This window comes from Polypterus senegalus, chromosome 14, assembly GCF_016835505.1.
Source record: "Polypterus senegalus isolate Bchr_013 chromosome 14, ASM1683550v1, whole genome shotgun sequence".
NCBI classification, from domain to species: domain Eukaryota; kingdom Metazoa; phylum Chordata; class Cladistia; order Polypteriformes; family Polypteridae; genus Polypterus; species Polypterus senegalus.
Window position 1 is genome coordinate 104150333 of NC_053167.1, and position 13280 is coordinate 104163612.

The following is a 13280-nucleotide window of genomic DNA, read 5'->3' on the forward strand; positions in this document are numbered from 1 at the left end:
CGTAAATTAGGCTGAGATAAACTGACTATTTCAGGTTTCTGAAGAAACTTACCAGACTGTGAACATTCCTCAAAATGTGATTAAATAGTGAAATGGACTTACGGGACAAACTTACAAGGCAAAACAAAAGTCAGTTTGAAGCTCCTGGAATGACTTTTCATTTCAAACACCATGAGCAGTATTTGTGGTACTACTCTGAATTTGTCCCACGTATTATACGGATATTCTTGATGACAATCAGCTCTAAATGTATCATTTCTATGGCCTGAATTTTCTTTTTGTGCATTCTGTTTTTTTAATGCCACATGATTCACTTGGAGTTAGAATTCCTGCCAAGAGGCACTATTTGCAGTCTGAAGAGTCAGTGTTACTGAATCAGCAGACAGAAGGACAAAGTACTGCATAAATTTAAAACAGTTGCCTGCTGATTTACTTTTAAACGATACCAGTACTCGGCTGAATTGTAATGGGGCAAATGCAGCTTAGTTTAGATTTTATTGAAGGTCTCACTTTTAATTATTTTAGCCGAGGAAAAACAGTGAGAACATTTCAATATCAATCTTGCAAAGTTAGATTGGGGTTTTCTTTGTCTGTAAAGAATTAAAGAACAACGTGGAGTAACAAGGCCAAGAAATGTGAGTCTAAAGAGTGACTCTCTTATGACACTGGCAGAGATCACACGTTCAGAGAGCATGAGAGCAGATCTCTAGTTCCAAGAAGGGTGCACCATTTGTTTTACAACCTTATCTCTTTATTAAATAGTGAGAAATTATTTGTGTGTATTTTTCCATTCTATTTCACAAGTAGTAATTTAGGCACTTTAATTCTTACCTATATTAAACGTCTAAGAAAAGAACATACAGCATCAGTTCAGTTGTGTGTGTCTTTGTCCATTTTTGTTTATGGGTATTGTCACGTATCTGCACTTAGGGGACAACTTGAAGCTCATCTAAAGGTAATTCCACCCCAAGCCATGGGTTGGCGCTGTTACCCAATGATTTTCCTCCTTTCTTTCCTACCAATCTGATGACTGGGAGTCCCAGTGACATCACAGTCTTCTGGCCCCACCCCTTCCGTTCTGGCTTCTTCTTAAGGGGCCAGCGCTGCCATCTTCTTTTGTCAGGCAATAACTTGACACCTGTCTGAAGAGACCTATAATGTTTTTGGTGTTTGTTTGTTTTTTTGCAATTATATGGGGTTTACCTTTGAGGCACCCCAACAGTTCATCTTTGTCTTTGTTTTCTTACTGTATATAAATATTATAGTGGGGTGCCTGGTTGGAAAGAGGTTAATATGGGTAAGGCCACTACCAGGATGGTACAGAAAAAACAAATCCTGCAAAAGATGCCCACTAGGAAGAGACAGGTGGTAAAGTGGGCTTCTCAGGTAGTCCAGCGTGGAAGGAAAAGGTCACCGGGGAATGCAATGCCCTGTCAGGTCTGATGATCCAGAAGAGTAATAGCCAGAGATGCCAGTTCTGGAGAGTGGCAGCCTACAGTATGTTGAAATATGCAGTGCTCATCCAAGATATATGAGAGTAGCTGAACAGGCAAATAAAAGGGATGTCTATTGAAAGTGAGACAGAGCATCTCTGGAAGATTAGCGAGAGTGCAGCTTACATATTCTCTCAAGTGCTTGTGGAAGTTTATTCCCACATCTCCAAAAACACCCAGCTTAGGTGAATTGGTGAATACAAATAAGTGGGAGATCGAGTGTGGGTATGTGAGTGGGTGCAAAATGACAGCTTCTTTATTGAAATCACTAGGGTGCTTTGCCCCCTGCTCCCTACTCTAGCCAACCCATATGCCTGCGCAATGCGCCAGCCACTTCACGTCTCTGCCGCTTGCGTATGTGGATTTTACTTTCACCAAACAACAAACTGTTTTAATTCTCACAGATATGCCTCTTCATTGGGAAGAAACAAGTCTCTGATTTAAAGTTTAAATCCAAACAATATATTCGATCTATTTTTACTGTTCCGTTATTTCACCGAGTAATAATTTCTGTTTGTTCGCGCTTATGCGATCTTTACTATAATTTTTTGAGACTTTCAATATTTAGTACTTTCATCATCTCTAACCTGCTCTGCATGTGTATTGCGCCAACATTTTTGAATTCTTTACAACATTTGACTTTTTCATCTACTCTTTGTCTTTTATTTCCGGCCCGGGCGTAGTTCTCTTGGCATAAAGTCTCATCTCGCAGGACATGAAAGTATCTCTCTGAAAAAGTCACGTCTCGTCCCAGGCTAAAAAGTCTCACTTGTCCTAGGATTTTTTAATTATAATAGAGGGATGAGAAAGTTCTAAGGTGTTGTACTGGGATTACATCTTGCATGAAGAAGGGGCCTGAATTGTCTCGAAAGCTAGTTAGCCAATAACAGGTGTCATTTTACTTGACTTCTTACTACAATCATGAGAAAGAAATTCACCTTAAGCCAGGGTCAGTCTAGAAATACTGTATTTATCAGAGTGGCATTGGGTTTTCATGGTGTTTTGAGGGATACGAAATTACAATACAAATAAAGCCCACGGTATTTTTGATTCACAAAATTATGACAGAGAGTGCATACTCAATCTCTTTTGCCTTAATTTTATCTGACTTGTTATTTAAGACTCAGGCTCCTCAGTTGTTTCTTTTTACCTTAATAAGCAGCCAAACAATAATAATGTACAATACGAGCCAACACATGACCAGCTAATCTGTGTCCATTATATCCATTATACGGTGTCTGAAAATGAAGAAAGGAGAAAGTTGATCTAATTGGGTCCTGAATGCATTTTGAGAAAGCTCATAGAAAAATCACCTATTTTGGAAATGGCTGCTGCATTAGAATGAAGGCACTAACAACTCATTGAATTAAATAATGGCTTTAATTAACAACAAGAATTAGTTTCTAATTAAGAAACTAGTTGGAGTGAAATTGGTTGGAATCTGTTGGCTTACTTAACATCTCTTTTTTTTTTGGGCTACCAATTATAGAATAAAGAAACAATTCAGAAAGTACTTAAGAAAATAGTTGGAAAGAAAACCCATAGCCACTATGGCCCTCCAGGGCTGGTATTTGACACCCTGATATATATATATATATATATATATATACAGGGGTCCTCGGGTTATGACACAGTTCTGTTCCAACAACAGTGGTGTAACCCGAATTTTGGTGTAAGTCGAAACACACTCTAGCCTAAGTCACTTAACACATACTGTATCTTAACACATTTGAAAAATCATACTCTACAACATAAAAACACAACTAACCACAGAAAAAGGAAAAGGACATAAATATACTGTACTGTACACTGTACTGTAGTAACAGAAGAAATGAGTGCAAAAAAATGCTTACCTTTATTTATTTATAAGTTTTTATGGGAGTGAGCTTTGTAAGCTCAAAACATTGTATGTCGAGACGTTGTAACACGAGGACCCCCTGTGTATATATATACATATATATATATATATATATATATATATATATATATACATATAGTGAGAAGCCAAGCAAAATGACACCTTTTATTGGCTAACTAAAAAGATTACAATATGCAAGCTTTCAAGGCAACTCAGGTCCCTTCTTCAGGCAAGATGTATGCATATATATATATAGCAACCTGGGTGGAATCCTGTTGCACTGAAATTCATGGGACTATAAACATTTTTCGTAATAACAGAAAAATGGGGAGTCTTAAAAACACAGGACAATTAAAATTAAGGGAAAATAAGTCATGTAACAGCAGCAATCGGTCACTAAGTAAGGACATAGCAGAAAGGAATACCTGCAGCATCGGAACTGAACAACACAATGCTGCAGGTTGTCATTGTTGCTCAACAAATCCAAAGTCAAGTAGAGGTTGTACAGATCAACCTCTGTGTAGCTGATGTCATATTACATGACTTCTACGGAAAGTCAGACTCTACAACTACAGTTGCTGATCGTGTCACTGGACGATGTCAGATTACGCAGCTAGATTTGTAAATTACATAAGTCTGTGACAACTTTCCAGCATAGTTTAATGTTTCCAAAGTATCAGGAGCTCATCCCATTTTCTGACAGTCAATAACGTGATGCCTGATGCGTACAGTTACAGCGAGTTCAACCACAATCTCTGCCCTTTTTTGATCTTTTTCCCATTCTACGGTGATATGTATAACGCAAGACGTCAGAGGGACTATTTTTTCTTCTGTTTGTCAGATCCAAAATCTATTTATTCCTTATTTTTCATAGATCGTTATATGTATCACACTTGCGTATGAGCACTCGTTGCTTGTCAGCTCTGGCATACTCAGAGCCCACCCCTTTGACTTCATTTTGTCATGGCCTGGTTGGACTGAATTGCTGAATATGTCACACTACATGACAGGCGGTCACAGGCGTATGCAGCAACTGCCTCCAAATCGCTAAGATTATGGAAATGAAATCTGCAACCGAAAATCAACGGAAAAGTCGTGTAATGTAACATGACCTGAAGGTGGAAATGGTTGTACACTGCTTTATACAGACAACCCAACATTGAATTGTGCAGCCAAAGAACATAAAATTGAACCGGTTTGAAAAAACAAAACCTAAACATAGACAAATTCAGGAATGACTCTTCAATAGCTTAGTCTACACTGCCTGCCAAAAGACCATAAAACTACAAAAATAAAGTTTTTAATGCACGTTTTGCTTAACATTTCACTAACAAAACACTTCACTAAGATTGATTCATGGTATTGCTATATTAAAACACATCTACTGTAAAAAGGCAGATGTTAAAGCACTGAACTCACCATTAGAGCAGTCGAACTTAATGAGTCTCAACTGCTGCCCAGAAAAACGTCACACTCCAGTGAACCACGCCACAGGGCGGAAGGCTGCTGGGAGGGATACAGAGAATGACGTGAAGAGCAGAGCTGGACATTTTTCAAAATGGCAGAATCTCCCAAAAATATTTGTATTTTTTTGAAAGCTACTCTGTCTTATGATAGATGTGTACAATCTCAAAATGTGGATCAGTACTAAATATTTATGGCTTGAAAATGGACATAATCAGTAATTTTTAGGGTTCGATTTTCATGTTTGGACCATACCCACAGATGGCATTTTGACCTTTAAACATAAGCATGGTATTTTTAATACCATACACAACATTCTTCAAATAAATACACAATTTCTTGTGGCAAATTAATTTATACCATGACTTTCATTTGAAAAGTAACAAACCTATCTTTAAAGGCAGAAGGAAGTTAAAAGAAATACAAAACCAAAGCCTGGTTAACCTCTTAATGGAGACGTGTCCCAGAGTCCTGGAGCTGTGAGGCATTCTGCCTGCTGCTGTCCTACTGCTTGGACAGGCAAAGTTCACACACACATGGAATCAGAGGGGCCATCGCCAGAAACAGTGAGGCTCTTTTTCTCCATCTGTCTGCTGGTTCAAGTGGTTAAACAGATGTGTCATATCCAATACAGCCTACACAATGAGACATCGGTAGTCATTCTGACACCGAATGACGCAGCGTTATGATTGTGAAGCCATCGCAAGGTACTGCGGCATGCTCTTGTGGTGAAGACGTGACCAAAGCCACATAGCAGGTCATGAGACGCACTGTTATTAATCTGTAATGTTCGCTTATTGACCGTGTACCTGCGAAAACAATTACAATGTAACCCAGAGAGAAGGATCAAGCTGTTTTTTTGAATAAATGCTAGATAAACTCATCGGATTTTAGAGACCTGTTTCTAGTTTAGTGCTGAGATGGATCACTTACAAACTTCTAATCAAAAGATGTCACTCTTATTACCGCTTAGCTACATGTGCTCAACTTCCGGCCCCATATTTAGTTACTTTTTTTTTTTGTTTCATCTCGACTAACAGCTGCTTCGGGTATTTTAAGCTTTAACGATTCCCATTTACACATCTTGTGTGAGGTCTAGAAATATTAAAAGCAGACTGGTTTTAAAAATAATACACTTCAAAGACGCCATGGCTCATTTTTCTGTAAATCATCAGGCAGGCTTCTATCAAAGCTGTTGAATTCCTTGTACATTCTACTGCAGCCATTGCCCTCCATTCCTCCATTCTTTATCAAACCTGTTTAATCCACGTTGGGGTCATGTGGGCCAATACCTATCCCAGCAAAGTCAGGGACAAGGCAGAAGCCAACTCTAGATGGGGAGTGAGTCTATTTGTGGACAAACTCACACAACCACCCAAACACATGAATATTTGATCAGAAACAACAACCTACCAGGTAAGAAACTTCAGGTGTAAACAACTTCATATGAAAATGAAAACCTTTATCCCTTCTTTTACAGAATATTGTGGAGATATAAGAGTTCCAACCTTCCATTAACCAACCTGCTATAGCCTAACTACATGGTCATGGGGTTCTGCTGGAGCCAATCCCAACCAACACAGGGCGCAAGGCAGGAAACCAACCCCGGGCAGGGGTGCACACACACACACACACACACACGGGACAATTTAGAATTGCCAATAAGCCTAACCTGCATGTCTTTGGACTGTGGGAGGAAACTGGAGTACCCGGAGGAAACCCACGCAGACACAGGGAGAACATGCAAACTCCACGCAGGGCGGACCCAGGAAGCGAACCCCGGCTTTCTAACTGCAAGGCAGCAGTGCTACCCACTGCACCACCGTGCCCCCCCAGAGTTTAGATCCCTAAATCCTGCCTTGCACCTTATGCTGCTGCTGTGATAGGCTACAGTCCCCTGTGACCCTGTAGTGGATGAAGCGGGTTAGATGCTGACTTCCAGCATTTTCACCTAGTAATTCCTGTTTATCCCCCCACATCCCCAAAGACACATCTTTTAAGCTGGTTGGTGACTCTAACCAGGCTAACTGTGAGTGTATGTGTGTATGTGTGAGTGGGTCTAGTGATGAACCGGCAGCTCATCCAGGGCCGATTCCTGCTTAATGTGTGGTTCTGCCAGGATAGGGTCCAGCCCCTGTGACCCTCAATAGAATTAAGAAGACTTAAGAGTGTTTGAAAAGACTTGCGGTGTTGCCGGCCCACAAATAGGAGGCACAATCAAGGGGACACACTCCCTGGGGCCATATGCATTTCTGTTAGTGTCTCCACTTAAATAGTTAGAGGAAATCTGGTGTCTCAATAGGAAATGCATAATAAGACAAGGGGGACAGAGGTCCATGGAAGGTCTCCTGAATCTCTGAAACATGTAATATGAGATGACCACAGTATTTGCAGAATATCCATACCAGCTTTTTAAACTTACACACCAGTAAAGGTTACTGCCACAAGGTGAAATTGGGTTATTTTGGGGGTTATAAAGACACCAACTTCACCCTACAGATAAGCCGTGATTCCGTACCAGCTTTATCCCAGACCAGGTCAATGGAAGGACGCTGGAACTGATTCCAGCAACAGCCACAGCTCAGATTCCAGAAAGTTATGTCAAGCTGTCTCAGGCAGCGGGCCAGCACAGACGCAATCGCTCGCACTCAGACACTTAACCCTGGGCAATTGAGCAGAGCAAATGCTCCTGCCAGCATATGTTTAGATTTGAGGCAGAAATGCCTTGAGTAAATATTTGCCAGTGAATTTTAAAGTGCATTGTGATGGTGTGCCCTGAGAGAGGTGCTGTGCAAAATGAATAGCAGGTAATGGAAGTTCAAAGCTTTCAAGTTCTACTGGAAATACAACTGCTACGAGGCATTGAATAATGGTGTACTCATTGCTACTGCAGGATTGATTATATTATTCTAAAAAAATTACAGATTTGTGCTTCCAACTCAGAAAGTCATGAAGGTAACACAGAAATGACATCTTTTATTACATATACAGCACCTTTGTATTGTGAACTCCATTAAAGTTGATAATGATAATGTGTTGTTTCTAACATTGGTTTGTTTAAAGGTGGAGGCCTGGCAGCTTAAGTGACTCACAGTGATTCGGATGGGAGTTTAGAAGCTCAACGCCTTAGCCAGATGGTACGGTAAGTACTAATGCAGCCTAATGGATTTAAACTCCGTTACTGTCTGTGTGCAGTCACCTCATTCTCCCAGCGTCCTTATGGTTTTTCAACAAGGTACTCAGAGTTTCCTCCCACAATCCAAAACTGATTGGCAGCTCTAAACTGGTTCAATATACAGTAGGTGTTTATGTGAGTGTGTCGAGTGGTGGATGGGCATTCCATCGAACAGTGCTGCTCATCTTGTGGCCAACACTGTGTCAAACAAAGAAGCCTTGGTAAATTCAAACAAAGACCTGTTAGTCGATAAACGGTCGGGGTACAAGTCGGTAACCCCATTTAATTATGTGAACTGAAAAAAAAGTTCAAAAGAAAAACGTACATGAGGGTAAAAATAACATAACGGTATACAGCTGGGAAAAGAAAGAAGGTGCTGAAGGGTAAAACTGCTGGTCCTCAAATGAACGCCCACTTCCAGTGACCTTCATATCTTCACAGTGCCAGCCATGGAAGGGTGGTGCTTCATGGTGGAAGTGTCTTCCAGCTGATGAGCTCCTGAACTATAGATGGGAAAGAAAGATGGGAAAGGAGATGGTGTTAATGACAGCGCCCCCACTCTGCTCGGGGTGATAGTGCTTAGCTTCTTGGAGCCCTATAGATGCCCCCCTAAGCACATGTCCTTGACAATGGATAGATGGGTCTTTTAATAAAAAACTATACTTGAAATATAGTGGGTGTAATAGTAATAATGATGATAAAGTGCAACTTACAACATTTTCATTTATTCATAAACCAGCTTAATCCAATTCATATTTCAAAATTAGGTAATTTTTAATATATTGGCTCTCTTGAAGTGTCTTTCTAAGAAATCTAGCAAAGAAATATAATTGACGAGTAACTAGTAACTATTGATTTGTAATTGCACATTGGTATTCCTTCTTCTTAACCGCCTTCACAATAATCATTTATTTAATATATTTTGTTCTTTTCTTATGAGCGTATCGAAGGGCCAACAGTAGTTATCTAAATTCTAGAGTAGTTGTGAAGACTAAGAGCTTTACAAATTGTAAATGTTCTACTCAAAGCCTGCATGGCGCCAGTCCTGAGTACAAGTGTCTCACAGCTCCCGGATTTGATCCTTGGCTCACTTATGTCTGAGTGGAGTCTGCATGCTTTTACTGGAAACTGCAGTCATTAAAATGGTCACTCGTCTCCTGGCCGGTGAACATCTGAACTACAGATGGAAAAGGAGGTCGAGTTGGAGTTAGTGGCAGCACGCCCTCTCTGCTTAGGGTGGTATCAGCTGAAGATGTTCCTTAAGTGTACATGCTTGACTATCTTCTTATATAATACGCTACCATGGCTGTCCGTTTGTCTGTCCAGGATTTTAAATCACCTGTAGCTCGCAAACCGTTTGAACTATTGACCTGAAATTTGGTACACATATACTACATAACGTCTGCTATATGCTTTCAGGATGATGATTTTTATTCCTCATATTATTTTTATTTTATTTTATTGTAGAATCATCTCTTGGCATCGGCCAGCAGGGCGCTGTTCTCATCCTTACCACCTTCGTCGTCACTTCCCCTACCTCTTCATATCTTAAATCATTCTTGAGGCAGATTGAAGACTTAAGTGCCAGCTTAAGTGAAAAAATTAAGGAAAGTGTACTAAGTAATTGCAACACAAACACTGACTTAATCAGTTTTAACACAAAAAGATCCCGACGAAAGAAGAGGAGACGCGGGCCGCTAGGGTGGAGAAAAGAAGAACTGTTCAGGAAGCAGCAAGCGCATCAACCTCTGAGCAAACAACAGAGAAAGAATATGGAAACTATAAGTGAAGTGTATTCACTGCACATTATCCGCCGTTACTGGTATATACATATCTATGTATCTATGTATGTATGTTTGTATGTGCGTACTCCTATACTCTGATGCGAAAACAAAGAAAAATAATGGAAGCTAGAAGGGGCAAAGCTTGGTGTGGCATAATCAGCTGCATTTCAAGGGATTACGTGTCACCTCCAGCAGGGGGACTACAGAATGAGGTCAGCATTTGAAGCTATGTGCTTGTAGTCAGAGCAAGACAGTTGAGGAGATTGTCTCATATACGTCACATAGAAGAAATACGCCTCCAACATTTTAGGGTAAATAGAATCAGTTGAGAAGGAAGTCAGTGCCGGATAGGAATTTCTTCCAAAGTGTATCGGATAGTGTCCTGAAGAATAAGAACAATAATTTACCTAAGTTTCCCTTTAAAATGAACTGTAGAAGGTGTTAACTGTAGTATTGAATTGTGTTATTGCTTTATTATTATAGATTGTTTTCATATGTACAGTATATGTGAGTTTTATAATTTATATAAGAGAATAACACTTTTGTAGTACACAGGTAATAATTTTCAATATAGTCATAAAAATTCTGGATCTGTTTTGGTTGTATGTAGCATACATAAATAACAGATAGATGTGGATTACGGTTGGTTGTGGTCACAAACCATATTTTTATTTATTGTATTTTTGTAGACAATAGTTTTTAACTACATTTGATCTTTTATAGGTTTAATTCATGTTGTTAACCCTTTATAATATACAGTATATATATATATATATATATATATATATATATATATATATATATATATATATATATATATATATATACACTCAGCAAAAAAGAAACGTCCCTTTTCAGGACTGTGTATTTCAACAATAATGTTTTAAAAATCCAAATAACTTTACAGATCTTCATTGTAAAGGGTTTAAACAATGTTTTCCATGCATGTTCAATTAACCATAATCAATTAATTAACATGCACCTGTAGTCGTTAAGACCTTAACAGCTTACAGAAAGTAGGCATTTAAGGTCACAGTTCTAAAAACGCAGGACACTAAAGAGACTTGTCTACCGACTGTGAAAAACACCCAAAGAAAGATGCCCAGGGTCCCTGCTCATCTGCGTGAACGTGCATTAGGCATGCTGCAGGGAGGCATGAGGACTGCTGATGTGGCTAGGGCAATAAATTGCCATGTCCGCACTGTGAGACGCCTAAGACAGCGCTACAGGGAGACAGGAAGGAAAGCTGATCATCCTCGCAGTGGAAGAGCCCGGATCTCAATCCCATTGAGCACGTCTGGGACCTGTTGGATCGCAGGGTGAGGGCTAGGCCATTCCCCAGAAATGTCCAGGAACTTGCAGGTGCCTTGGTGGAAGAGTGGGGTAACATCTCACAGCAAGAACTGACAAATCTGAACCAGTCCATGAGGAGGAGATGCACTGAAGTACTTCAAGCAGCTGGTGGCCACACCAGATACTGACTGGTACTTTTGATTTTGAGCCTCCCTTCATTCAGGGACACATTGTGAAAGGTTTTAGTTTATGTCTTATGGTGTTGACTCTTTTAGTGTTCATACAAATATTTACACATGAAGTTTACTGAAAGTAAAACAGTTGAAAGTCAGAGGACGTTTTTTTTGCTGAGTATATATATATATATATATATATATATATATATATATATATATATATATATATATATATATATATATATATAAGCATGTGCCTAGGGAGCACCTTCAGAGATCTTGCAAGATAAGCAATACCACCCAATGCAGGGAGGGAGCCCTGTCACTAACTCCTTCTCCTTTCTCCTCAGCAATTCATAGGCTCACCATTCCAGAGGACATGTGTCGTAGCTCCCACTTCTGCCTTGAAGCCACGCACCTTCTGGGACACTGTTGCTAAGCCAATTCCCTCTTCCTTCCACAGCATTGAGGGACGTCAGTCAGAAGACGTGTGACATCATTTCCTCTACACGTCAGGAAACCCTGTCCCTTCAGGGATCCCACTATATAACATAGACAGCCACATCAGGTAAGCATTGAATTCAAATCTGTGTCTAAAGAAGATGGAGCTCCTGTCCAGAAGTGAACCTAATCGTTCAAGACCTTTTGTTTTACAGTGGATGCCATTAATCTTGCACTTTTACCTATTTTATCATTTCTTTGGCACTCTCTTAAATGGGGTTTCCCAGGGTGGTATCCCTAATCTATGTGCTGTTCATTCTCATTTATTACAAAATAAATACATATCTATATATTTCCTAAGCCATTCCCAGGGTCATACAAGACAAAGAATTGTCCAATACAAAACTTTCTGAGAAGAGAGGGATTGGCAGCGAGATAAGGCCTCAGCATACCAGTGTGGGAAAAAGGGGGTTGCCAAGGGAGATGGAATCAGTACTCAAGACTGATGCCTGGGAACTATGCAAGGCACAAGTGCAGGAGGGTACAGTGAGGCACCCTGGCATGTTGAACTGACTCCTCCATAATGCTCATTTAATTTGCTTACAGCCCAAAGAAACAGAACAGGAGATGAGAAAAGATGAGAAGGACCACCAAAAACTGAGTCTAATATTACAGGCACCTGGTCAAAACTGGAAGGAACAGAATCAGGAGTCAAGTCAAAAATAAAGTAACAACATTCTGAGTGAAAAAATGAAAGCAAAGATATTGGCTACCTAATAGTCTTATCCTTTTAAAAACAGCTAGTTTAACAGATTTTTTTTTAAATTTAGAAATGTCCATAAACTTGGACATTGAGAATACTGTGCCACCATCTTATATACTGACCACAATATAATGTCACATGCAGTGTGTTGGTCATGAAATCTCATGTGAACTGATGGATCGTGTGGTAAAAATGTGACTCAAAAAGGTGACATGATGAAGTCACTAACATAACAATGAAAAAATCAAAGAATAATATCTCAAAAGGATCAAAATATCCAGGCAACTCAGAAAATGAATGTTTATAAGATAATTGTGACAGCTAGAAGTCAGGTGACAGAGCAAAGGCTTGTAATGTCCATCCATCCATCCATTATCCAACCCACTATTTCCTAACTACAGGGTAACGGGGGTCTACTGGAGCCAATCCCAGCCAACACAGGGCGCACGGCAGGAAACAAACCCTGGGTAGGGCGCCAGCCCACCGCAGGGCTTGTAATGTCTGACCTTCTCAATCCAGAGAGAGTGAGACTGTGGAGGACTGGCATGAGACCATAAGATCCACTGGTCACTAAGAGGTTCCTTCTTTAGCATGCAGTCCTTATAGACTAAGAGGGTCACCCTGACCCAGAAGTAATTTATGACACCATCCAGAGGTAACCCCAGAGTGGGACTTTCAAAATTTGCAGACCTGAGAGTCTATAGTTAGGAGAACTGGGGCTTGCTATGTCTCATTCCTCTTTTCATTTTTGTGTGTGTTTGTGTATTGTTTTCTCACACTCCCTTAGTGCTTTTCTATTTTGGTTGTAATTTTGCCCCAGTCCCTTCTCTTCA

At 40.0% G+C, this 13280-nt stretch overlaps 2 long non-coding RNA genes across 2 annotated transcripts; both read left to right on the top strand.

Moving 5' to 3' along the window:
- The first annotated feature begins 7681 nt into the window (after positions 1 to 7681).
- On the top strand, positions 7682 to 9490 carry LOC120515093. Its single transcript, XR_005630587.1, has 3 exons — positions 7682 to 7770; positions 7879 to 7957; positions 9458 to 9490. It is a non-coding gene; the product is annotated as an uncharacterized LOC120515093 (long non-coding RNA).
- Positions 9491 to 9592: 102 nt separating this feature from the next.
- Positions 9593 to 12804, top strand: LOC120515092. The gene is made up of 3 exons (XR_005630586.1): positions 9593 to 9812; positions 11594 to 11811; positions 12291 to 12804. It is a non-coding gene; the product is annotated as an uncharacterized LOC120515092 (long non-coding RNA).
- Positions 12805 to 13280: the final 476 nt, after the last annotated feature.